The sequence below is a fragment of the Lissotriton helveticus genome, chromosome 5_1 (genome assembly GCF_964261635.1).
Source record: "Lissotriton helveticus chromosome 5_1, aLisHel1.1, whole genome shotgun sequence".
In the NCBI taxonomy this organism is placed as follows: domain Eukaryota; kingdom Metazoa; phylum Chordata; class Amphibia; order Caudata; family Salamandridae; genus Lissotriton; species Lissotriton helveticus.
Window position 1 is genome coordinate 2124373970 of NC_136065.1, and position 26520 is coordinate 2124400489.

Consider the following 26520-nt stretch of genomic DNA (forward strand, 5'->3'; position numbering starts at 1 on the left):
GTCCATCCAGTGGCAATTGTTTGGGGTAGCATTCCAATCCATCATTTTTCTCCCAATGTGCCACTCTAGACAGAGGCACGACTAACGCAAATCACTACTGACCTTGAACCTCAAAGAAAGAGTCCATCCTGAACCGTGGCCATCTCACCCCTCCACCCTACTGCCCACTGATTTTTAGTTGAGAAATTTAAGATGCGCACCCCGTGAATCTCTCTGACTAAGCTAAGCCCATACTTGTTTTAGGACAAGTCGGAAAAGTAAGACTACTGTGGCTCTTATACACTTGTCGGTTTCTCCTACTCTACATTCTTTGGGCCATATGTATCAACATACCCTATTGCAATTCCTAAATAGCGATTTTTAAGGAATCGCTATTTAGAAATCGCAAAATGGTATGTATGAAGAAATTCGGTATTTTTTAGCGATTCCTTTAAATTCCTTATTTGCGAGTAGCAAATTGCTAATCGCAATTAAGGAATAATTTCCCATTCATTTCTATGGGCCAGGAGGCCCATAGGAATGAATGTGAAATTATTCTCAATTTGCGATTCACAATTTGCTCATCGCAAATTGAGGATATTTTCAAGGGTGCAGGGGTGTCACAAGAACACCCTGCTGCACCCCTGAAAATGACATGTGTGGGCATATGGCACACATACATGCCCTAAGGGCATGTATGAGCGTCATATGGCACCTTTGGATTTTAAAAAAAATACTTTTTTAAAAGAATTCGCAACTTACCACCAACTAGAAGTTGGTGGTAATTTGCGAAACCTTATGGGCATTTTGGAATTTATTTTTCTTTGATACATTGCATTTAAGGAATCGCAAAATTTGCGATTCCTTAAGTGCAATCGCAAAATAAGGAATGACAAATTTTGCGATTCCTTATTTTGCAGCCAAAATGTTTCATATATACCATTTAGCAAATTCGCATTCGCAAAAGCCGAAATTCTGCGAATTCCGGCCTTTGCGAATGCGAATTTGCTTGATACATATGAAAAGCTTATACCTGCTTCCTTCTATGATGAGAAGATTCAGAGAGATCACCCTTACCTAACCATGCTGGGTTCTAGGTGGCATCGTCGCTATATTCCAGGGAGTGGAGAGCCCACCTCTGTTCCATAGCTGATTTGAATTTAACATTACACTAAGTTTGTCAATTTTTTCCTCAAAATGTATGTTTGTATTTCATAAAATATACATCGCTGAGAACTTTCCTACAAATATGTATGTTTGGTTTCAGGGGAACAATGGATCATATCTCTTGGCAAGATATTTTTTATCTGAACCAATCTTGTGTGGGCAAAAATCACACCAAATTCTTAAGAAGCAAAATAGTAAATATTTTGCTCATTCTGCCTAATGCAAAATGTTGTAATTATGTGAGATTGCATTGGCGTGACAAGAATTCCTCACACGTCTACTTGTCGCCTGTCAGTCTGAGATTTGCACAACAGTAGAAGTGGGAAATACAACTGCTGGCACACTCTCACTGCCTGGGGAGTGCTTGGGAGGCTGGGAAGAGGGCATTTTGGGCCAGATGTGCCAAGATACGGTTTACAAAAAGTGGGGGCAATTTCAAACCTACTTTTTGTGAATCCTGGGTCATTGTTCGTTCACAAAATACCGAATTGCAGCGGCACGCAATTCAACCTAGCTCATGAATATTAATAAGGTAGGTCGCAAATTGTGAACCACTGTGATTTGCTGCCATCAGAAGGCGGGTGGTCTGCTGGGGAAGCAGATCACTATGGGCCTGATGTAGGTAAATCTTATTTACAGACTCTAGAATATCAAATTTTACCGATTCGGTATTCTAGAGTCGGTAAATGAGATGTAGGAAGTAATTCGGTAATTTTTACCGAATCGGTATGATGCGGTAATTACCGAATCGGTGTTTACCGATTCGGTAATTGCCATTGATTCCTATGGGCCTTGAGGCCCATAGGAATCAATGTCAATTACCGAATCGGTGTTTACCGATTCGGTAAAATTACCGAATTGTCAAGGGGGACAGGGTGTTACTTTGACACCCTGTTGCACCCCTGATACTGGCTTGTGTGCCCTAAGGGCATGTATGTGTGTCACATGGCACAGGTGTACATGCACAGATGTGCATGTACACAGGAATCCGTTATTTACCACAAAATAGACTTTGATGGTAAATAACGAATTCTTAAGGGCCTGTGGCACTGTTTTCAGTGCCACCTACATCTAGATTTACCGAATCGGTAAATTTACGATTCTGTAAATTTTAGGCCCCCTACATATCAAAAACCAAATACCGGTCGGTAACGGATGAAATCGGCCGTTACCGACCGGTATTTGGTTACCTATATCGGGCCCTATGTTTTTAATTGCCTTTAAATGAAGCAATCTTTATTTTTCAAATGCAGTCGAAAAACGGAAAAACTGGATGAATTAAAAAAAAGAAGAGCTTTTAAAACCATCTTTAGGAGTAGGAAGTGCTCTGAAAGATGTCTTTTGACCACTCACAAAGGGGAAGGGATGCCTCCCTGCTTGTGAATGGGTTACCACCTCCTTTGAGGAGTCAGTAAGATATTAATGTTTTGCAAACCAGATTTTGGTTGCAAAACATCAATACATATCATAAGGCAGCAGTTCTTCATATTTATATAAATCTACTAATATTGCTTAGGTTTCTCAACAGTTGCGGACCGCCTGAGAAGGTGTCTTAGACTCGCAGGGCCCGATTCACAGAACTAACTTAAGACAAAATCCTAAACTTACTACCATTTTGGTATTCACAGAAGGCACTTACTCATTTCGTTATTCACAGAAGTTAGGAGTCCTAACTTTAGGACTCCTAAATGCATTCTGTGAATACAGAAAGTCTTAAAGTTAGGATTTTTCTCAGTTTAGGAGTGTAAAGTTAGGACTCCTAACTTCTATGAATACCAAAATGAGTAAGTGCCTTCTGTGAATACCAAAATGTAGTAAGTTTAGGATTTCTTTTTAAGTTAGTTCTGTGAATCGTGCCCCAGGGGTCCAGTAATCACAACATACGAACTCTTGCATAAGGAACCCCTGTTTGGAAAGGACGACCTAAACACACCGGAGTACATTTGAAAAGCAAATTTTCTAGACACAAACCCTCCGATTGACCACATTGTAGAGTTTGCGACCAGAAAACACGCTCGACATCTGGTCCTAAATTCCTGTTCAAAGTCAGGAGACCTCATCGCATCACCATTCCTGCTTCCCAGAGTCCACTGGGTAAAGACGTGCAACACTGGATATGTGCCCAGTGCCAGGATAGGCACACTCAGCATCTCACCCACAGACTGTCACATTGGCAAGAAAACACTGGGATTCTGGTCATTTCTTTACTGTCGCATTAAAGGTGCAAGCTTCTAAACCTCCTTATTGCGGGCGCTAATGAGCATGATTTTTTCCGTTTTTCTTTTCCACTCTGGGCCTGATTCACAAAGGTAAACTTACACTCTCATGTAAGTTTACGGTTGTTTGCTATTCACAAAGGGATCTACAGGTCGTTTCTTTACGAGCGAGGCGTCTCCGCATATAACAAGATACCTATACCTCCAGACTTGTGAATCAGCCCTGTGTGTTTTTCCCTCTCATGCTCGTGGTCAATGCCTGATGAGGAAAAATAAGTGTCCCTGGCAACCACTGGTTCAAATTAAGCATTGCTTTCAAGTGAAGTCCACATGAAGGCCACTGGGGTCGAGGGGGACAGACCGAGATAAGCGGTTATATAAGGCGAAGGATTCATTTCCTGTTCCCTCAGATGGCTTAGATACCTTCATTTCAAATCCCCAACACTGATACCGATTCCGAAGTCGGACGGACTGGAGTCGGTTCTAACACTGGAAGTCGGATGTGACCAAACCCTGTTCGGTCGCAATCCTATTCTTCCAATGGGAGCATGCATTCCGAACGGAATGCATGTTCCTATTGAAAAGGGCAGAGGTGCAGTTCATGCCTACACCCAGTGGCAGGCACCTCAAGGCACCTGCCACTGGATGTAGGCATCAACAGGGGGCCCCTAGGCCGCCATTTGGCTGCCTTGCACCTATAGGAGCCCTGCTGGGGGCCCCAAAGCTGTTTCCCAATGCTTTTCTATGCCAGAAAGGCAGACACAAAAAGGCAGTGGGAAACTGCCATTATAATCCCTCAGCCGGAAAGAGCCCGCCAAGGGATTATTGCAGGGTTTCCTGAGGGCAGACGGGCTCTCCGAGCCTGTCGGAAGCCATTCAAATCAAATCAAATCAGGGACATTTATTCAGCACACAAATCACTCGGAAGTCTCAGGGCGCTTGCAGACAGCTCTGAAAGATTGCTTGTTTAGTTGTCGAACAGCCATGTCTTTAACTTCCTGCTAAAGCAGTTGTGATCTGTGACCGTGCGTAAGTTTGAGGGCAGTTTATTCCAGGAAGCTGGAGCAAGAAAAGAAAAAGACCTTCCTCCATTTCTAGTGGTGCGAATTCTGAGTGGTGTGAGAAATAATTCATTACTGGATCTCAGAGTCCTGCAAAGGTGGTACCAGCTTAGTTTTTTGGTCCAACACCGCGGGCCTATTCCATGCATATTTTTTTGTGTTAGACAAAGAATCTTATAGTGGATTCGGTTTCTGACTGGGAGCCAGTGTAGAGATCTCAGACTAGAGGCTAAAGGGGATCTGGGCGGAAGGTTAAGGCCGCGGTGTTCTGCAAAATCTGAAGCCTTGTAAGAAGGCCTTCGTTGATTGAGGACAACAGGGCATTGCTGTAGTCCATGCGGTTTGTTATCAGTCCCTGAACTAGTGGTTTTCTGGCCTCGATCGGAATCCATTAAAAAAACTTGCGTAAACTACACATCACACTAAAACAGGAGCCAATTATATGGTTAGTCTGACTTTTAATTGATAATTGGTTGTCCATATGGAATCCTAGATTCTGGACATTTGTTTTGGGATTGGACAGGGGCCGTGGTTCGGGGGCCACCAGTCCTGTGACGAATGTTCTTGAGCCTCGCCAAAAAGCACAATCTTGGTCATGCCTCCGTTTAATTGAAGGTGACTTGTTCTCATCCACCTATGAACTTGGGACATGCATCTTTGAATCACAACTTTGTTTCCACTGGGTCTGGGCCAATGGTGATCAAGATCTGCATATCATCAGCATAAGATATGACATCGAAGTCGTAAGATCTGATCACCTTGGCCAACGGTGTCATGTAAACATTAAAAAGAGTCAGGCTTAGAATGGAGCCCTGTGGCACTCCCATCTTAACTGGTCTATTACAGGAAACGGTGTTGCCCACCTGTACAGTTGTAACTCGGTCTGTTAGGTAACTCTTAAGCCATTTTAAGGCATTCCCCCTGACACCAATCTTCCAGAGCCGATGTTCCAGAATGCTGTGGGAGATGGTGTCAAGGGTGGTGGGTCGATCTAGTAGGACAAAAATTGATGACTGACCTCTGTCCAAAGCTAGCCTGATGTTGTCTGTTACCTCTACCAGTGCTGTCTCAGTGGTAAACATCGTTTACCACGATGTTTTCACAACGCACTACCTTTAGCACGCATCCCTTACAACGCAAGTCGTTACCACGACTTGCGCTGGAGGGCGCTAAAGGATTAAAAATAGTTAATTTACTATCCCAACACCTTCCCTAGGGTCCACGGGGACTGGTGTTAGAATAGTAAATTAAACTATTCGAAATCCGCACCCCCAACGCAAGTCGTGGTAACGACTTGCGTTGTAAGGGATGCGTGGTAAAGGGATGCGTTGTGACGGTACGCGTTGTACCGTCATACATCCGTCTCAGTACTGTAGGTGGCCCTAAAACCCTACTGAGAGGGGTCCAGTAATCCATGGCTCTCGAGGTGGATAACGAGCTGTTTATTTACTAGTGATTCGAGCATCTTCCCAAAATTGGGAGCGAGATAGGACAATAGTTCAGGTAGAGTTTTGGATCGGCAGTGGGTTTCTTTAAAATAGGCCTACCTCTGGCAGCTTTCCAAAGTTTCGGGACCTCAGCTTGCGATAGTGATTTGTTAAATAGGTCAGTTAGACTATTCAACAGTTGCGGTGCAATGGTTGAAAGAAATTTTGATGCCACAGATCAGTAGGCGAGCCCGATTTTATTGTCTGCATAGCTTTTGCCACTACTTCAGTATTGCATTTAGAAATTTCGTCCAAGATATAAGGGGAGGTCTGGAGACACACTGGATGCGTCATTTGAAGAGGCTGTTATGTGCTTGAGGCAGAAAAGAGTTATGAATTGCGATCAGTTTATCTTCAATAAATTTAGAAAGAGAGTCGGTCCAGTCCTAAGAGTAGTGGATGAATGACTGGGTGGGAGGTGTTGCAAATCCTTTTAGAATTCGGTAGAGCTCCTTATTGGAGTTCGCCGCCTCATCTATCCGGTTTATGAGAAACAATTTTTTTGCTCGTCTAACGTCCTCCATGTAGCTACAGTGGATGTTTTTATTCGTTTTGCAATCGGTCAGATCGTACTTTTTTTCCATTTCCGCTCTGCTGTCCTGCAGGAGAGCTTTTCTATCTTCAATTGCTCCGTAAACCAGGGAGCAATCCTGGATTTAACTTTAACCTTTGTGAAAGGGGCAATTTTATCTAATGCAACGTACTTGCTCTCTCAAAAGAGGTTGATGCCAGATTGATGTTAGCCTCATGGCTAGGATGGAAAGAGCTGAAGTGTTTTGGAAAAAGAGATGGAGTGACTTTACGCCATGACCTTCGCCATATTGGTTCATTTCTAAGATCGGTTTTGATCATATGTACTGGAATAACACATTTTAATAAGTAGTGATCTGTCCATAACAATGGGGAAGGAGATTCTACTGTGATATCCGGGGAGTTTGTAAAGAGTGGACCAAGCCTATGACCAGCGGTATGGGTAGTACCTATTACCAATTGGGCTACTCCTAATCTATACTACTAGTATAAAGAGAGAACAGAAACCTTTTGGCAAGGTAAACTTGGGAACCACAGCGCCAATCCACACACCTAATACATTGTTGGAATCCTCAGGGTGTGTAGATGGACATAGGCGACATAAAATAAAAATAAAACGTAAATTAAAATATTAAAATTTACAAACAAAGTAGTCCCCTAAAACTAGCGCCGGCCGCGACGTAGCGCTGACCGCGACCTAGACGTGCGTGATGACGACAGGCGGGGAGGAGCGGTGACGAGCGGCGAGGAGTGGCGGTGAAGTCCGGAGCTCGGGGAGGAGCGGCGCATCAGGTAAGGCGAGGCGGGAGGCGGGAGGCGGTCTGGGCAATGTCGGAGCGGGCGGGGGCCCGGGAGTGGCAGTGAAGTCCGGAGCGCGGCTCAGGTAAGGCAGAGGCGGGAGGCAGGCGGGCGGGGGGCGGGAGGCGGGAGGCGGTCTAGGCAATGTTGGGGCGGGCGGGGGCCCAGCCGGGACTGCACAAAAGCCGAATATGCTGCCCCCAGCCCCCTTATGCCCCGGGCAACGCCGGGGCGGGCTGCTAGTGTATTCATATTTGTAATCAGCTGATCTGTGTCGGGATTCAGCAATATCTCAGCATGATAATTGAAATCTACGATTAAGAAGAAAAGGTCAGAAGTCAGTACTTGCGGGGCGATAATCTCAAGTAGTTTATCTGAGAAATAGTTTTTGGGGCCGGGAGTTCTCTATATTAGAGCTCCCCTCCAAGTTCCCCTAGATAACCCCTCTATCCTGAAAACACATAGTTCTAGTTGGCCTGAGCTCATAATTTCTAAGGAGGTAATACTCACGCCAGAGATAGTGGCTATGAGTAGACTTCCTCCTCTTGTCTCTTTTCTATCCACTCTAGGTATGTTATATTGAGCTGAAAAAGCAATTTTTACATCTGGGGAGGCATGCTCATGTAGCCAGGTTTCTGTGACAAAACAAATGCCGGGTGACTCCATATCGATGAGGCTCCATATCTCCACAGAATGTGTAGGGATGGAGCATCCATTGAAATATATTGCCCTTACTGATTCAGGAGTTTTAATATGATTTAAATCACGAGATAGTTGGATTTTGCTCGATGAGACAGGTTCGTTTGGACGTGATATACCTTGTACTCTGGTGATTTTATCTTCTAATGAGGCTGAGTGGGATGTATGACGCATACATTTACAACGCCTGCCTTTACATCGCAAGTTTTACAACGCATACCATTACAACGCATAGTGCTTTTGGGCGCCGAATAGTGAATAGTTTAATTTACTATTCCAACTCCAGTCCCCGTGGATAGTAGGGAAGGTGTTTAGTAGTACATTAAACCTATTCCCTATCCTAGAGCGCCCCCCAGTGCAATGCGTTGTAATAGTTTGCGTTGTAAAAGTTGCGTCGGAAAGGCACTGCGTGGTAAAAGTTGCGTTGTAAAGGATGTTTACCGGCTAAGGGTCTGGAATTGAGATAATTTAGATCTTTTAGCTCTTGCCTAGAGTATTTTAGTAGTGCCATTTTAATCACTCACCGATTCGACACACCAGGGCAGAGAGCTGGGACAGAATAAAAAGTGCAGGGGTCCTGGCAGCTGGCAGCGGTAAGGCGGGACAGGCGCAGACGGGCATGCCTTTGGCGCGCCTTCGGCGAACCGCTGCGCGCATCTACGCGCCCTGCCCTGCTTTATGTAGGCTGAAGACCAATTGCGGGAGCTAGTGCGCCGACTGTACTTCTGGTCGGAAAACCTGAAGTTGTGTCAATGCCTTTATCGTCCCTCCGTTCAATCGGCACAAGCCTTGACGGACCGGGAATATGGGCGGCTGATTGCACAGGTAGATGAACAGAGAAATAAAAAATGCATGCGGCGCAATTTTAAAGATAAGTAAAAATATCTGTCACAGCGACGACTATCTACAAACTGACAAGAAGGATAAAAAAACGAGTTTGATCAGTTAGACTGTAGTAATGTTTGCGAGGCTGAAAAAGGACTGGCGCGATACCAAGGGTCATAATCCCTGCAGCTTGTACTCACATAGAGTCCGATCTCGGAATCAGGTTCCCTTCCGACCGAGCCCATCGGAATGGCTGGGTTGGAAAGGAATCCGAACAGCAGAGTACGATGTGGGCGGGAGGGCATCGGAATCGGGCTCACAGATGTGTTCCCAGGGGCTGCTCTAGGCTCATGGCGGCCCTGGGTAGGGAGCGTAGGTAGGGGGCCCCAGAAGAGGGGGTCTGTGCGGGGCGGAGCGCGGAGGCCAGTGAAGAGGGGGGGGGGAGGTCAGGGTGTTTGCAAGTGGAACAGAGTCGGAGGCCGCCAAATCCCTGCCAAGGGCCGCCATGCAAATATGTATCCATCCTTGCACATGCCTAAGGCTGCCCCTGGTGTTCCAGAAAGGCTGTCCCTTGCCAGAGTATGGCTTCTTTATCCGGAGTCCTCTTGTCACTGTGTACGGCCCGTGGGCCACATACGGTCGACAGACCATGTTTCGGTTCCTTCAGCACTCGTGCTATCCAGGAGCGCACACGCCGCTGCTGCTCTCGGCTGCACTCACTGAAATGAGCTGCTCTCGTTTCAGAGCCAGTCAGGTTCTGTGCCGGAAACATTCATTAACCTCTACCGCGCTAGCGGGTTTTCCCGCTGTGCGCTGAAATTTGAAAATCGCGCGTATCGTGACAAAGCCAGCTCGTCATGCGCGTAGCGCAGGTAACGCCCCTGACGAGCTGGCTTTGTCATCAGCGCTGAAGGGGTTAAAGTAAGATACAAGTGAAAAAAAAAGCTTTTGTGATTGTCCTTTGTTCCATTCACAGGTATAAAAATTTGATTCCAGTGTTTATTGTGCAGAGGCTTTTCATCTGAAGATGCAATCTGGTCTTTGCTTCATGTACAGTCACTTAGTTAAACTATTTCCTCCGCCTTTTTTGCGATTGAAGGATGAAAGGAAGGGCCCTGGGGGAATAGGAGACAATGAGATGAAATTGGAAGGCGGCTTGAAGTGGCGAGTGGGGAAAACATTCATCCCATTGAATCATTCACTGAGTGAATAACAGCTCATGCTTGCCACCACTTTACCCATCTTCATTTCTTACAAAAGAAGAGAGGATATTGTTTGTTATTCTCTCCTGTGCCCATGGAGCTGACAAGAGCCGGAGCTGCGGGGGACGTCATCAGCCGCCCTAGCCTTTTAGACACAATGCATATTACCTTCTTGGAGTTGTAGATGCACTTTTAAGATTTTTAGTCCAATCTCAAAATATCCCAGCATGCAAAGCGCTGCTGGGGGCCAGGGCTTGCTGAAGGGGCCACACGTGACATGGGGTCCCTGGGCAGCTATAATAATAATAATAATAATCTTTATTCGGAATTTCAAGTTAGAAATCCATAAAAGCATGGTAACACATAGTAAAACAATTATATATATAAAAAAGTACAGGGTGATTACATGTGACAGGTAAGTTCCACATCTGACTTATAAAAACATTAATTTGTTTGAGGAAATCACTGGGCAGCTATGTGTGTGCAGTGGTCTTGGACTGACCCTCTGGTGGTGCCGTCATGACCACGCCCGCGATCGGAATGTTCAGCACTGCGGCGGAATTCGCGCCGCAGCGATCAGGTTATGTGTTACTCATTCATTATCTCCTGGGAAGAAGGATGGAGCCCATCTTTTCCCACTTGCCTTGCATGTGCTTCTTTACTCTCAGGTGTGTTGTGCACAAGTTCTTCGGTGCATCAGTGTTGATCCCTGAGGGAGCTGGAATTCAGTTGCCCTTATGAAGACCATTGGTTGTGTTATGTTAACTTATGTTATGTTATGTCATGTTGTGTTATGTTATGGAGATTTACAACGCCTGTTCTCACCCAGGAGGGTATCCTGGCGCTGAGCAGGTGTGAGTCTAGGTACACCTGAAGCCTTCCGGGACTACTCAAAAAGCCAGGTCTTCAGCTTTTTGCAGAATTAAAGAAGTGAAGAGGAGGCTGCTGTGTGCAGAGGGAATATGTGATGAAATTCCGCAAACCAACATCCCGCATACTATCACTCAGCAATTTTTATAACGCGGGACTATTACTCTGCAAAGCCATCATTTCTAAAACTTTTACAACGCATATGACTTGATCAAGCATGCCATTATCACGCAAATGCATATGTGGTAAAGTCATATACATTGTAAAAGTACATTATTAAAACCCAAACCTAGCCCTGAATCCTAAAAATACCCCTGTATCCCAAAACCCAAACCTAGCCCTGAACCCTAAAATACCCCTGAACCCCAAAACCCAAACCTAGCCCTTAACCCTAAAAATACCCCTGTACCCCATAACCCAAAACAATATCTGAACCGTTAAAATACCCAAACACCCCAAAACATATACCTCAGTACCCCGAAACATATACCCCTATACCCATACTTACCTTATCCAAACATTTAAAAAAACGTGCTTTTACCATTCATACATTTAGAACGAATTTCGTTGTAAATGTAAGCGTGGTAAAAGCATATAAAATGTAATGCCATGCTTTATAATGGCATTACGGAGTCACTGTACTTTCGTAATGAAAGTATGAGGAGTGATGGTATGCGGAAAGAAAGTTGCGGAATAATGGGTGTTTACCGTGCAGAGGTGGGTCGCTCCATGCTTTAGGAGTGATCTAGGGCAAGTCTCGAATGCCATATCTGGTTTTCGAATGCGTGGGATTTGTAAAAGTAGGATTCCGGACAAGCGGAGGTGTCTGGAAGGTTTGAGAAAGCAGATGAAATTGGTGAGGTATGCTGGGCCGGTGTTATGTAGTGCCTTAAAAAAGTGGGAGAGGAGTTTGAATTGTGCTTGTTTGTGAACGGGGAGCCAGTGGAGTGATTCTGGCAGCTGAGATCTGAATGGGCTCAGCCTTCTGGTGAGTTTTCTGTTGACATAGAGGGTGTTTCCATAGTCCAGCTTACCTGTGACCACGGCATGCATGGCAGTTTTCTGGGTTCTGATTGGGAGCGATTTAAAAATCCTCCTCAGCATCTTCAGAGTGTAGAAGCACGAGGTGGTGACGCATTGATTTGTGCGGTCATGTCGCGTTTGCTGTTGTTGATCCCGGGGTTCTTGGCGTGGGTGCTAGGGGTGGGTTCCGGTCCTTGCTCTGTTGGTTGCCAGGTGGAGTCCCACAGTCAAGAACTCTTGCTGAAGATCAGGATTTCGGCCTTGTCGTGTTCAGCTTTAGACAGTTGGTCTTCATCCAGAGGGCGATTTCATTCATGCTTGCGTACCAGGCATCTTGTCAATGAGGGAGAGAATGAATTGCGTGTCATAGGCATAAGAGAGGACGTTGATGTTGTGAGAGTTGACGATGCTGGCTAGAGGGATCCTGTACGTGTTGAAGAGGGTCAGGATCAGGGAGGATCCTTACAGAACTCTGCAGATGAAGTCGCAGATGTCCTAGGTGTACAGTGACAGGTGTCCGGTGGACTGAATTGGTCCTTCAAATCAGGAAAAGCACATCCATTGGAGTGATTGTCCTTGAAGTCTGATGTGTAGGCTTTGGTTGAGGATAGGGTGAGAGACTGTGCCAACTGGTGTGCAGAGGTCCAGGAGGATGAGGGCCATCTTATCTCCTCTGTCCAAAGTCATGCAGATGTCATCCATGGAAGTGATGAGGACAACTTCTGTGCTGTGGCTGTGTCTGAAATGAGACAGAGTGGTGTAGAGGAGTTGGTGGTCATTGATTTATTTGGTGAGGTGTCAGTTGATGATTTTCTCTAAGACTTTTGTCAGGAATGGTAGTGGGAGATTGGTCTGTAATTGTTGAGTGTTGAGGGCTCCTCAGCAATGGGAGGACAGTTGTGTGTTGTCAAGCATCTGGGAAGGTCACAGAAGAGGTGGAGTAATTCAGGATGGGTGTGTGAGGATGATGCTAATGGATTACACTCCTCTGGAATAGGTGTGGTGCTGCAAGGATTCCAATGGGGCCCCTGAGTGGATGGACTACATGGTGACAACACTTTCTTCTGGGGTGATGTGGTTAGCATTAGTGCCTAGGATGAGCTCCGGAGGCATTTGGCGAGGTCTGTTGGGTTAGGTTGCGGGCTGAATTGCTGTAAATGGTGGTGATGTTGTTGCTGAAGAATTGAGAGAGATTTTTGCAGAGGTCCTGCGTGGTGGTTGTAGGAAGGTGGCTACCTGACTATGGTTACCCCGGATTTTTTGCCTGTGTTTAGCTGGTTTTTTGACTTAGTTGACCTGGTTCCCTGCTAATCAGGGCCCCAGGCCATCTGCTCTCTCTGTAAAATGGATTCCATGTACCCTAGGTACATACCACAATTGGAAATGGACTCCTTGTCAGCCCCTGTATAATGCACTATAGGTGCCCAGGGCATAGGGGCCACCAAGGCCTACCAGGGGCTGCAGCATATCTTTTGCCACCCCTGGCTGGTTCTTAAATTGACACAACTGGCTGATCACTCAGCTGGGGTAAGGTGGTGTAATCACCCCTTGCTTAGATATAGTATACCTATATCTAAACCTATATCTGGACACATGTAAACCTGTGAGCCACTCCTATGGAAGGCCTCATCAATCCTGGAGGCTGAGTGCGTGGTTTCATGTGAGATGGAGCTCTAGCATGAGCTGAGCCTGTCTGCAGCTGTCGGGAACAACTCCCTAAGCTGTTTCAGGATAATGCCATACCATATACTCTTAAGTGCCTTATAATCCTCGCGGTTACATAGCAACTTTGGTTTGGCTTTATCAAAACATGTCGTGTAAGGTGTCATACGATTTGGAATACTATCCCCTCGCCAGTTCTGGCGACGGGGATAGCATTCCACCCCTCTAGAGGGGTAAGACATGTTACTTCACTTAAATGCGGTTAATTTCTCCAAAGACCTTAAGATCCACAAAATGGATGCCTCTGCCACAGACAAATGTCTGGACCCCTGCAGTTGACCGAAACTCAACCAAGTGGGTCCTGGACAAAGGGTTTCCTGTCACAGGAGGGTGTCACCGCCCTCCAGACAGGAGATAGTGGATTGTAGCAGGGAGGTTTGAAAGAAACCAGACACTGCCTGGGGCGTACAAGGCTGCCCCTTGCATAATCCGGCCAAACCGGTTCTGGGGCACTCCAGCCCTCGTGCCAGGGCGGCCTGGATCAAAGGAAAGGGGTGTATCCACCCCCTTCCTGGGTCCCACCCATAGGGAGGGACCTAGCAGGTAATCACGCCCCCCAGATTGGAATAAGAGTGGGAGCAGTGCCAATGCACATCAGATTTCCTGGAAGAAACATTAGAAACGAAACTCTGGACCCTTGGACCTCCATCTCAACGTGGAAGCCCGAAGAATCTCCCTTGTGGTCAAGGAGTGACCACCCTGCAGCAGCAGGCACCATCCAGCCCTCGACATCTACTTAGTTGCAGTTCCCGCCGGAACTCGAGCGACTGAGATCGACGAGATCAAGCTTGCCTGCCTTCCAACAGCCCGATCCACAGTCCCTGCAGAGCTGAGACCCGTGGAGGCGACCGGAAGCGTGGGGCACGCCATCTTGAATTGACCACGAGACGCTGACCGTGCAGCCCACGAGTGACCCTCGAAGCTGTGCACCGGGGTTTGAGAAGCCCCCACCCTGAGCTACTCCTGAGCCGAAGTTCAGCCCTCCACACTCGACGAGTGCTGCGTGGGGCCCTCCTGCTCTATTTGGCTCAACGCGTTGGCCCAGTCACTTGCCAGCTGGCTAGTGGTCCCTGTGCCGACGAAACTACAAAGAAGACTCGTGAATCTGGTTGCTCCAGATCCACACCAGCTCCCCTGAAAAGGAGCCCCGACTCTGACCTTCCTGGTCCGAGTGAGAAGCAATCTTCCGATCCCGCGTGGATTGCTCTTGCCAAGGCTTGTTTGCTCCAAACTTGAAGCCGACTGCACCGACGGTGAGAGCCTGCGTGGGACAGATCGTGACCTGCTCCTGGACGTCACAGATGCCCCAGAGCCCACGTGACAGCGGAGAGAAGCTCCTCGACGACCACCTGATTGCGCCCGATATTGCCTGGTTCCGTCCTGGTTCCACCCTGGTCACTGCTGAGTGACCCAGACTCTGTCCCCTCTGCTTTCAGGTACCCTTCGACTTGAGTCCACCCTTGGACTCCACCAGACACTTCATCTTCAACCCGCCTGCAGCCCTTTCAGCTTCAAGCACCAAGAGCCTGCGTGTCAAAACCCGACGCCACTTTGACCCTGTGCACCCACTTCCTGTGGGTGAGGTAACTTTGCTCCGCCGGTGTTCCCACACTGGTGCACATCTCTAGGGTCTGTGTGTTAAGTTTTGTTCCTCTAGGTCCAGCGGAAGTGTCCTTAAACTTTAACTTTATGACTTTTACGCACCATTGGTTAACATTGGTGCATGCGTGCGCTTTCCGCACATCTCCCGAATCCCGAGGGCCATTCCCGACTTCAGCATTGCTTGTCCTGACTGCTCCCAGCGATTCCCTAGGCCCTAGGCCTAACCACTGTTCGAGTGGCCTCTCTTATACCACTTGTTTAGTATATGGTTTGAGTGGCCACCCGCCCTCATCCATAATTGTGCAACTTGTCTGTTTAAACAGTGCTTTTGATTTAACGCTTGTGCCCCTTTATTCATAAAGAATACTGGGGATTGTTTTTAGTAATAAACACATATATTTTTATAATATATACTTGTGTGGTGTCCTTTCATTTGATATTACAGGATTGTATGTGGTAAAACAGCTCGCTTAACACGACCTCTTAAGTTAAGCCTTTAGGCTGCTTAGTCCATGCTACCCCTAGGATAGCTTGTCTAATAAGGTTGACTTACAACCAGACACCATAAGGGATTGTTTGGTCTGATAATAGGTGGTTCCAGAATTGGAAACATCACCTTTCAGGCCAACTTCTCACTGTGGTGATTGAGTTGGAGGCTAGCGTTGCTCAAGTGAAATCTTTTAATTCTTCCTGGTAGAAGTGTTGGCGGCCAAACAGATGCTAGGAGGGGGTCTGTTGGATCCGTGAAGGATCCTCGTCCCTAGATATCTATTTTTTTTAAAAACTTTTAATATCTCAAAAAATATTGAATGATTTACACCAAATTACAACCACCAGGCTTTCTGTGCCATAATCGAGCTTTCTACCAAATTTGTTGTAATTACGTTCAGCACTTCGGGCTGTAATCATGTTCAAAATCCCTATGAGAAAACGCACGGGGAAAACACATTTTGGAACCCCATTTCTTTCTCGTCCCCCACTTGACAGATCACCCCGAAACTTTCAACACAGCAGCTGAACTGACTAAAGTATACGTTTTGAAATTTTTGTGAAGATTTTGTCAAGCGGCATCAAAGTTATTGGCAAAACAAATTGGAAACTAGATGCTAATAACTGTCTATTGGTGACTGTCAGCAGGTAATATATATATATTTAGCACGTGGCTACAGCCCAGAAGTGCTTAAAAACTCCAAGATTAAAGTTGATTCGATCACTAGAGCGACACTGTTGTTCAAACCCAGTAAAACTAAAACCAAATCTAACACCAAATCTAATTTACAGGGCTCTGTGAGAATGATCGCGGGGTATGATACCTATCACCAGAGAGTCAGAAACATCCTTCATTCACATTGGAATCTGCTTTGCAACGATCCGACTATTGGACCCTCTTATGCCCAAACATACACTTGTATCATTCAGGCGGGCGAAATCTATGAGGGGAGAATTATGTTCCAGGAGTCCTGAAATGGACAAATCAGAATCCTGGCTAACAGCACCCCCAGGCTTCCATAAATGTCACAAATGTAAGGCATGCACCATCAGCCACAACTTAGTGAGGTGTACAGTCCTTTGCGTAACACCACTGTGAAAATCAGACACTCACTTAATTGTAGGAGTGAGTACCTGGTGTATGTGCTCCAATGTTCTTGTCAAAATGCTATGTGGGGGCAGTACTAAACATATGGTCCACATAAGAATCCTCCAACATCTAAGAGCAATAGCCAAGGATGACAAGACCTATCCTGTTGCATGACACATTAATGACATACATGGAGGCAACAGTGCAGATCTGGAGTATTATGTCATAGATTCAGTCCCTAGTCACATAAGGGGTAGCAACAGGGAACTTAAACTGTGTAGACTTGAGTCCCGTTACATTATCTTGCTTAACAGTAAGATTCCCAATGGCCGGGGGGGGGGGCGTGGCCAGGCGCCAACGAAGATGGCCACCTAGAGAGCAAGCTCCGCTTCATCCACCTCTGTCCCCAGATAAATCTGGACTTTATCCGACCCGAGACGGGTATATTTTAGTGCCCCTGTCATCGGAGCTGAAGCGCTGGCAGACTGTGCCTCTGCCGGGCCCCTACTACTCTCCAGCCCAAAGATACCGCCCCCGGGCCTCCGCGCCGAACCTAGTTGCGTCGGACTGGAACCCGGGGCTGGGGAAGCGATACTGCTGTGGGCCCCAGCTTGAGGCCTAGCTGCCGGGAAATAGAGTGCCGCGATTTCCGGGGCTGAATCCCGTGAGGTAGGAGGGCGCTACATGGTGTGAGCTGCAGCCCCGCCTCGCGGTCACTGAGGGGTGGTGACGGGCCCCCCCCATGGCTCCTGATCATCGGAGGCCCGGCCTGAGGCCCAAACAGAGGGGAGTTGAGGTACTGGCGGGGCCGCCGCGCGGGGAGTGCTACCCACGGTGCAGTCAGCTCAGAGCCTGCCCAAATTTAATATACTGACACTGCCTGGGCCCCTGGATGGACTAGTCTACATAATTCACGTGGGGAAAAACAAAAAAAAAAGGGAAAGGGGACCCGGAGACAGCGGTACCCTGGGGGCACCTCCCTGATGAGGAGTTGAAGGCAGGATAAAAGAAAACCACCGTGGCTTGACCCAAACAGGAGGCACCACACAGGGCAGGCCAGGTAATGTCCTGTACAAGTTGAGGAGGCGATTCCAGGTCTTGAAGAAAGGGGGGCACCCCAAGTGGGAGGAGCTGACTGCCGGGCCAGCGCCAACGCTCCTCGGACCTGCGGTTAACAAGGAACTCCGGCGCACGGCAGCGGCAATCTTCCGTTTCGCCATTACATCTGAACATTGGTACACAGCCCAATGAGACCCTGAGAGACCTATTAGGTGGCTTGGCCTGACCCGAGAAACAGAGGTCGGTGCTCACAAGACATAATAGGGGACGACTGAAAGACAGGAAACCTCCTACTCTGGGGTGACACCTCAGAACGGTCCGTGGGCACCAGGCGTTACAGCTGGAGACCTCACCACTCAGCCAATATGAGGGCGAAAGGTAACGCAACCACCCAAACCAACAAGTTGGACAGGTACACGGTGCCTCTGGTGCAGAGCCAGGCGGGCAATGCTGCTGAAGACCAGGCTCCCCAAAAGGAGCCCTCCCTGACCTCGATAATAGCGGCGATCCAGACACTTGGTACCAACCTGCAGACTAAAATGGACAAAATCTCCATAGAAGTAAATCTCCTCCGTACGGCCCATTTGCAAGACCACGGAAAGATCCAAGACCAACAAATTGGATATCAAGGCGCTTCAGTCCTCGTCTAAAATGCTGGAAAAACGAGTAAGAGAACTGGTACACCAGCACCGGCAAATGGCTCTGAGGCTTGAGGATCAAGAAGGGAGGGCCTGTCGAAGCAACAACCGGGTAGTGGGGTCCCGGAAGAAACGGAGGGGCCCAGCGTCGAGCTATTTCTGGAAGACCTCATCCTCTCCCATCTAAAGCCAAAGCGCCTGTCAAAACATTTTACAGTAGAACGAGCCCACTGTGCGCCGGTCCCCAAACCCAAACCGGGGGCACCGCCCAGGACAATCATAGCAAAAATCCTGAACTATAGGGACCAGGATGCCATCCTTCAGGCGGCGAGGCAGAAGGGCGACTTGCACTACGAAGGGGCCACGATCTGGTTTTTCCCTGACTTCACACTGCAGGTACAGCGGGAACGGCATTCTTTCGTGGGAGTGTAGGCGGCACTTCGGGAACGGGGACTCAAGTATATGATGTTCTTCCCGGCTAAGCTGAAGGTCATCGTGGGAGGTAAATCCCTGTTCTTCACGTCACCATCGGAGGCCCAGAACTGGCTGGACAGCGACTCACCAAACGAACAGACGCAACAGGAGGGGGGAGCATGGAGAGACACCCAGCCCGCCTCCCCAGGATCGACAGCTGAAAGGTCGGAAGTGGACGCCCAGAGCCAGCGTTTATGGCGGTTAAGATTGGCCAGCCCCAAGTGGGGATCTAACCGGGACACTGAAGGTCGCTCAGGGAGAGGAACATTAAAGGTGGACCCTGCTGAACTGTAATGTATACTTTTTGTTGGGGGACTATTACCATACACTGAAGCTGGTGGACATAGCGCTCTTTGCCTTCTATTCCAGTGTATGTTATATTGTGTCTTGGGAACAGTAGTTCTGTGCAATAGGGGGGCAGATGGGGGTGGCGGCTGGAGCACTCTTCCCCTACAGGATTTCTAGCGGGAGGGGGCGTTCTCCTCACTCCCGAGTTGGGGTTGGGCGAAAGGCGCTCTGCTAATTGGGGTTGTGGGTAGTTTGAAACCTACGGAGCAGGGAAGCAGGGTGGGGAGAGTTGTGGTGGGGGGAGGGTAAGTTTTGTGGGGACCAGGGAACTGGGGGGTTTGTTGTCTGGGATGAGTGGGGTAGGAGGGGTAGGAGTTTGGGTGGGGGTTTGGTGGGGGGCAGGGGCGGTAGTTTGGAATGGTCACCCCAGAATTGCGTAGATACATGTGTGCAAAATGTCGGGAGTCACGGGGCGAGTGTTTCAATTAGAAGTGCGCACTGTTATGGAGTTGGATGAAAGCCTTAAGTTAATGAGCTGGAATGTCAACGGACTGGGGGACAAGCTTAAAAGAACTATTGTGTTGCAATTTGTTAAAAGGCACCTCCCCGACGTATTATTACTGCAGGAAACTCACCTACTGGGTAATGCATGCCATACACTCAACAGGTTGGGATACTCCTTGGCGGTACACGCCAGCTTCACCTCTGGGTCAAGAGGGGTGGGTATACTGCTACATCGCTCATTTCCTTTGGTTGCTGACCAGGTATACACTGACCCTTTAGAACGATATGCGGCCATCACATGGCGCTGGGAGGGACGCAGGATAAACTTAGTTACCATCTATATCCCACCTGGTCTCCAAACCCAATCATATCAGGACTTGGGCAAGTTGTTCCTTTCTCTTCCTGAGGGGCTCCTTCTGGTGGGGGGCGACTTTAACGATGTGGCCCCGGAATACACCCCTGGGTCACAAGTGGCTGTCTGACTTCCTTGAGGCCTTTGGGCTTACTGACCTTTGGCGCCTCCGCCACCCGACGAACATGGAGTACACTTTCTTCTCTGGCCCACACCGTTCATTTTCTCGTATAGATTACATACTTACACCTCTGCAACCCGACATAACGGTCCGAGAAGTCACCCATCTAGCAAGAGGGATATCTGATCACTCCCCATTGGTCCTTCACCTCTCCATCGGTGATAAACAAGAGGGTTGTGTAGCGGCGAATAACGCTTGGCACCTCCGTAGCGAAGATGTGAAGAAAAAGCTCACTCTTTCGATTGAACGATATTTTGAGGACAATGAGGGCACAGTGGACACATCGGAGGTACTCTGGGAGGCCTTTAAGACAGTGCTGAGAGGGGAGGCCCTCTCTACAATTACTGGTCGCCGCAGGGACCGGGAGGAGCAAATAGTCAGTAATGAGAGAGATCTCATTGCGCTTGAAACAGCAGCCCAAACTGGAGAAGACTCAGGGATGATCCACCTGATGCAACTCAAGGCGGCAGAGTACAAGGCCCTGGCCACCGACGCGGCTAGGACAATGGCTAGATATAGGGATGGTAGAATCTATGACCAGGGAGACAAGGCAGGGAAACTTATAGCCTGGCTTGATAAGAAGCAACAGGCTCAGAGAGTTGTGGCAGAACTCAAAGATAACTCGGGGAACGTCATCACGGAACCCCGTGAAATAGTCAGGGAATTTGTGTCGCATTACCAAAGAGTCTACAGTACGGGGTCTGACAGGCCAGAGGAGGACTCGGTTGCCATGTTGACCGATATGCGTATGACCACCCTCTCTGAGGCCGAACGAGATACCTTGGAAGCGCCACTTACAGCAGACGAACTGAGTCGGGCGATAAGAGAGCTCCGGTCGGGGAAGGCACTCGGGCCTAATGGTCTGCTGATAGAGCTGTAAAAGCTCCCGCCGGACGGCATCAGTCCAACTATGTTCGATGAATCTAAGGAGAAGGGCATTCTACCGCGAGATCAGCGGATTGCCACAATAGTGGCCATCCCGAAAGAAGGTAAGCCAGCAGACTCCTGTGCCTCTTACAGGCCTATTTCACTGTTCAACGTGGAGCCAAAAATTTTAGCCTGTTCTCCCAGCTCTGGTCCAACCAGACCAATCTGGCTTTATGCCCCACCGGAACACTGCACTCAACCTCCGGCGGCTCCACGGGGTGTTGGGACGATGTCACACCATACAGGAGGACGCGGTTGTGGTGTCGCTTGACACCGCAATGGCATTCGACACGCTTGAATGGCCCTACATGATGGCGGTACTTTGGAAGCTGGGTTTTGGACCAAGCTTCATTGGGTGGATACGTCTCCTTTACTCTGAACCCCTGTCCCAGGTCTCGGTTAACAATAAAGCCTCCGAGGTATTCGTGCTTGGGAGGGGGACACGGCAGGGGTGCCCCCTATCGCCCCTACTCTTTGCCCTGTCTCTGGAACCTCTGGCTGCCTGGATCAGGCAAGATCTCTCCTTGAAGGGGATACAATGGGCTGACGGGTGGGATGATAGGATTTCGCTCTATGCGGACGATATCCTCCTGTACTTAACGAGACCCCGTAAGTCCCTCATAGTGGCAATGGACATCTTCGTCAGCTTCGGGAAAGAAACTCCGGATACACAATCAATTGAAACAAGTCCGTACTCTACGTATTGCAAAGGAACCCCCCGCCACCCTACCGCAATTGCCCGATCACTGTGGCCACTGAGGGGTTCAATTCCTCGGGATCTTTATCTCTAAGGAGAAGACTACCAGGTATGAGAGGAATCTCGTCCCGCCCCTCCAGCACTTCAAGAGGGATTCTGCTTCCTGGAGAAAGCTCCCGCTGTCCCTGCTGGGAAGAGCGGCGCTCTTCAAAATGATGGCATTGCCTAGGTTTTTATATGCCCTGCAAAATTATCCAGACTTGGTCCTGAATTCCTATTTTGCGTCCATTGAAACCACACAGAGAGAACTGCTATGGTCTGGGATGCCTCGTATTTCACTCCAAAAATTGACCCTGGGTTGGTTTGATGGCAGCATTGCACTTCCGGACATGCGAAAATACTATTGGGTTGCACACCTTTCGGCCATCAATCAGGGCACATACGGTGATGCGAATGACCCTGGATACGGAATGGACCGGTGGCTGCTGCCGGAGTGTAATTTCGAGGCCGTGCTCTACTCTAAGCCCGGTAGGTACCCACTCACTGGGCCCACACAACACCCGGTTCAGTTGTGGCACATTGTACAGCGCAGGATGGGTTGGGCTGATACACTCACAATGGCCACTCCGCTGTGGGTCTCCGAGAGGCTGGGAACTCTGGGCCGAACTAAGGGATTCCGTAATTGAGACCTCATTGGTATTTCACGAATTAAAGTTCTGTAGGGCCCAGATGGAGTATTGTCCTTTGCCTCTCTCCAAACTGCTTACGAACTGGCACATACAGAATACTTTCGATATCTGCAGGTCAGACACTCCCTCCAGGCGAATATCCCCTCAGGAACTCAGCCCTCTGACTCCTCCCCCCTGGAGGATAGACTGTTAGATGGCCACTTCCCCGAATACGCTATATCACTCACGTACAAGAAAATTGTCAACAACTCCCCAGACCTCTTACTGCCACTCAAGGGGAAATGGGAAGCTGGCGGTCTGGAAATAGATGATGAAGAGTGGAGGACTGCGCTCGCTTCCTCAAAGGAAGTAGCTATATCGGCCAGGCTCTGGTTGATTCAGTTAAAAATTCTCCACCGAGCATATTTCTCCGAGACCCGGCTGCAACGAATGGGCCGTAGTGAGGATGGGCTTTGTAGAAAGGGGTGTGGTGCAAGAGGGACCTTCTTCCATACCCTTTGGGAGTGTCCTGTGCTGCAGAAATACTGGAATCGGGTGGTTCGTTGCATGCAGGAGGTTTGGGGTTGGTGTTGCGGCTGGAAGCAAAGAGATGCCTGCTAAACATTTGGGAACCCACTGATCTGTCGCCTCGAGGGAGGCTGTGGTTTACACTGGGCTGTACCATAGCCAAAAGAAACATAGCTAGACAGTGGGGGGCAACGAAGCCTCCGAGACTAGGCACATGGAAGACTGACATGGACTGGTGCATGCTCCAGGAGAAAACTGTGTATGTGGCACGTGGATGCCCGCGAAAATGGATTGACACATTGGGTTTGCTCCTCAAGCCCCTTGAGACTAGTTCTAGAGCTTTCAGCTGTAAACAGAATATTCTGCTGGCCTTTTATATAATTCATTTACATATTTTTTCAGGATGATGGGTAGGGTCATTTCATGTAACAAACACTAATTGCATATTTGTGCATTTATTTCTTAGGTTAATGTGATAACCTTTTTGTTATATTGTGTATGTGGGAGACCCAGTGGGAGGATTTTCTCTTACATTTTGGGATTGAGATGGGACGTTATTATTCTTTCTTTTTGATCCTGACATGATTTGTTAATTGACCTGTCTGGCACATATATGCCCACTTGGGATTTACATATGCGTTCTGACTCCAGCCACTTGGGCCTAATTGGCTGATGGTGCACATGACTGGGGTCTTGGATTGTACCAACTTGTCTGAATGCATTTAAGTTGGCAATTCATTGTATTGTTTTTGTCCCAACCTCTCATTTTGAGTTGGATGCTGGAGACACAACACTTTTTTATGTACACACATTTCATCCGACAGATTACCATGATTATAACAGCAAGGCTAAATGTATGTAAATGTAAATGTATAGGCATTTATATAGCGCACTACTTACCCGTAGGGTCCCAAGGCGCTTCGACCGCTGCGAAACCCTTCCTGGCTTCCCTGAGAGATGGTCCCTTAATGGGTATCTCCAGGGTGAGACCAGGCATCCCCGGCGGTCTGGTGGGGCCGTTAGTGAAGATGAGGCAAGCTAATGCCCAGAGTTGCCGAGTGTGAACGCTGATCAGAGTGGGCACCGAGGCGAGAGAATTATCGAGTCCGCTGACCCTGGTCCAGAAACCTGCTGCGCCGGGAATCTAACCCTGGTCCCGGGCCGTCCTCTGCTCTCGGGTCTGCCGCCTCTAACCAGTGAGCCACACTACTTCACAAGGCTACATAGTAGTATTATTTTCACAATGCCGAAGATGTGATAAAGAGCCATATTGTTTAAGTCGATCAGAGAAGAACTCCTTTCTAAACCTACTCCAGTGCTCATTTTTCAATTTTAAACCAAGCGTGCTGCAGAGGTAGCACGTTTCTCCTAAAACCGTGCCTATTCTGAAAACTTCCTATCTCGAGTTTGTCGTACTCGACCCCTGCGCACTGTTGCTAGTGAGCAGTTTATTCAATGATTTTCAAAACTTAAAAACTTAATTCTCTACAAATTATGATCCAACAATTGTCATTTCAACAACACAATTTATTTCGCATACATGAAATAATGCTTAATTCATCAAATTCAAACTTAATCCTTGTATTTAGTTGGTTTCATCACCAATAACAACTTTTTAAGCTTTCCATTAGTACATAAACAAAATTAGCAACATATTCTGTGAATTTCAGTTAATGCCCGATGCATTTCGAGCCCATGGGGCCCTTCTTCAGGGACCTGAAAACTAAACAAAATAGAAAAGCATTGTTTACAAAAATGTTCCATCAAGTACTTTATTCTGGTTTCTTAGTGCATCAACACCACTCAGGATACAATATATGTGTAATTAACTGTGAAAGTTCACACCAGTATTACACTCCTATGTGAAAAAATATTAATGAAATGAAATAAAATAAATGAAAGTGCTTAAAAGCAACTCCACCGCGCCTAACCCCTACTACCCGAGGTGACTATACTTATTCAGCAATATTTACTCACTCAAACCTCTGCTGCCGTGAGGTTCCCGTCAACTGTGTAAACTGAAAAAGAAATGTCCTTTTAAACTTCTGGTTCAAGAATGAAGACCACCCTGAATCACTCGTTCGAATCATAGGCTTACCTTAATGTTCACGCTCACAATCTCTGAATCTCTACCCAACGTTTCTTTAATCGAGCACACCGCTCAGCTCAGCTAGGGTCTTTGTGGATCGACTTAATGTTAACTACCTTAACCTAATATTTACCAGTAACAACAGAGGTCGAGTTCCTGGACTTGAAGCTCTCCGTTCAGGACCTTCGTGTCCATACCCAGACCTTCTGCGAGGAGATCACAGGCAATTCCATACTTCATACGCAGAGTTTCCATCCGCTCAAATTGAGACAGAGCATTCTGTGTGTAGAGAACCTGCGCATGAAGATACATTGTAGTGAGGCTCAGTCTCTGAGGGCATTTGGAAGGACCAAAAATATTCAGTGACATTAAACCCCTGAAAATCCAACATTTCATTTTGAAGCCATGTTACATTTTTCTTTCGCTCATATATATTCATACACACCAGTGTATCGGGCCCCTTGCTCTCCTGGGGTAAACCCTTGGTGAACATGAATATACTCTAAAACAATGTCATAATCAGCTGTCATCACATTCATAGCATCAGAATGATAATGGGTATACACCATAGTAAATAATAGGAACCAAGCCTCACAGCTCCCGAGACAAGAAAAGGTCATGGACAGTAACACATCAGTTTTGTGCGTCACAGAAAGGAGCAGTCCACAAAATCCAACAATTTGTGACATTGAATGTTCTATGTGCCTCATGGAGCATCTGCAAGAATACGTTATCTACTTACATTTTTCTAAGTTCACCTTTGTGAGGGGCCAGAGTGATAAACATGTGTTCAGGGGGAACAGGCGTTGTACCAATCAGAGAGTGCACAGGATATTTCTCTTCCAGAAACCACATTATTCTAAGTATTGCTATCAGAAAATTCAGAACAATCACTCTGAAAACTATTTTATTCTTTTTGGACCAGGCAGACCAATCAACCCACTCCCGCTCTGGACGTGGGGCTGCAAAGGGCTGCTCCTCTTCAACAGTGGGGCGACGAAAGGGATACATGATAATCAGGGGAAAGGATAGGTGATGGAGCCAATAACAAGAAAAACAAGAAGAGGCAAATGTTCCCAGTGTCCTTCAGAGCCTCACTGGTAGACTCCTATTGTTCATCAGTTGGCGCTATTGAGCACCGGCGGTGGAGCTGTCGGACCAGCTCTTGAAGAATCCCACGTCGCTCAGGATGAGGCACCCCCCTTCCTTAGGGTAGAACACTCCATTAATCCTGTCCACTGTCTGAACAAGGCACTAATCTCATCTCTCCCTATGCTACTGTGGGCTGACTTATCAAATCCATCCCTACTAATCTCACTTTCCCTTTGGTGCACTGTTCCTCCGTTGAGGCCGC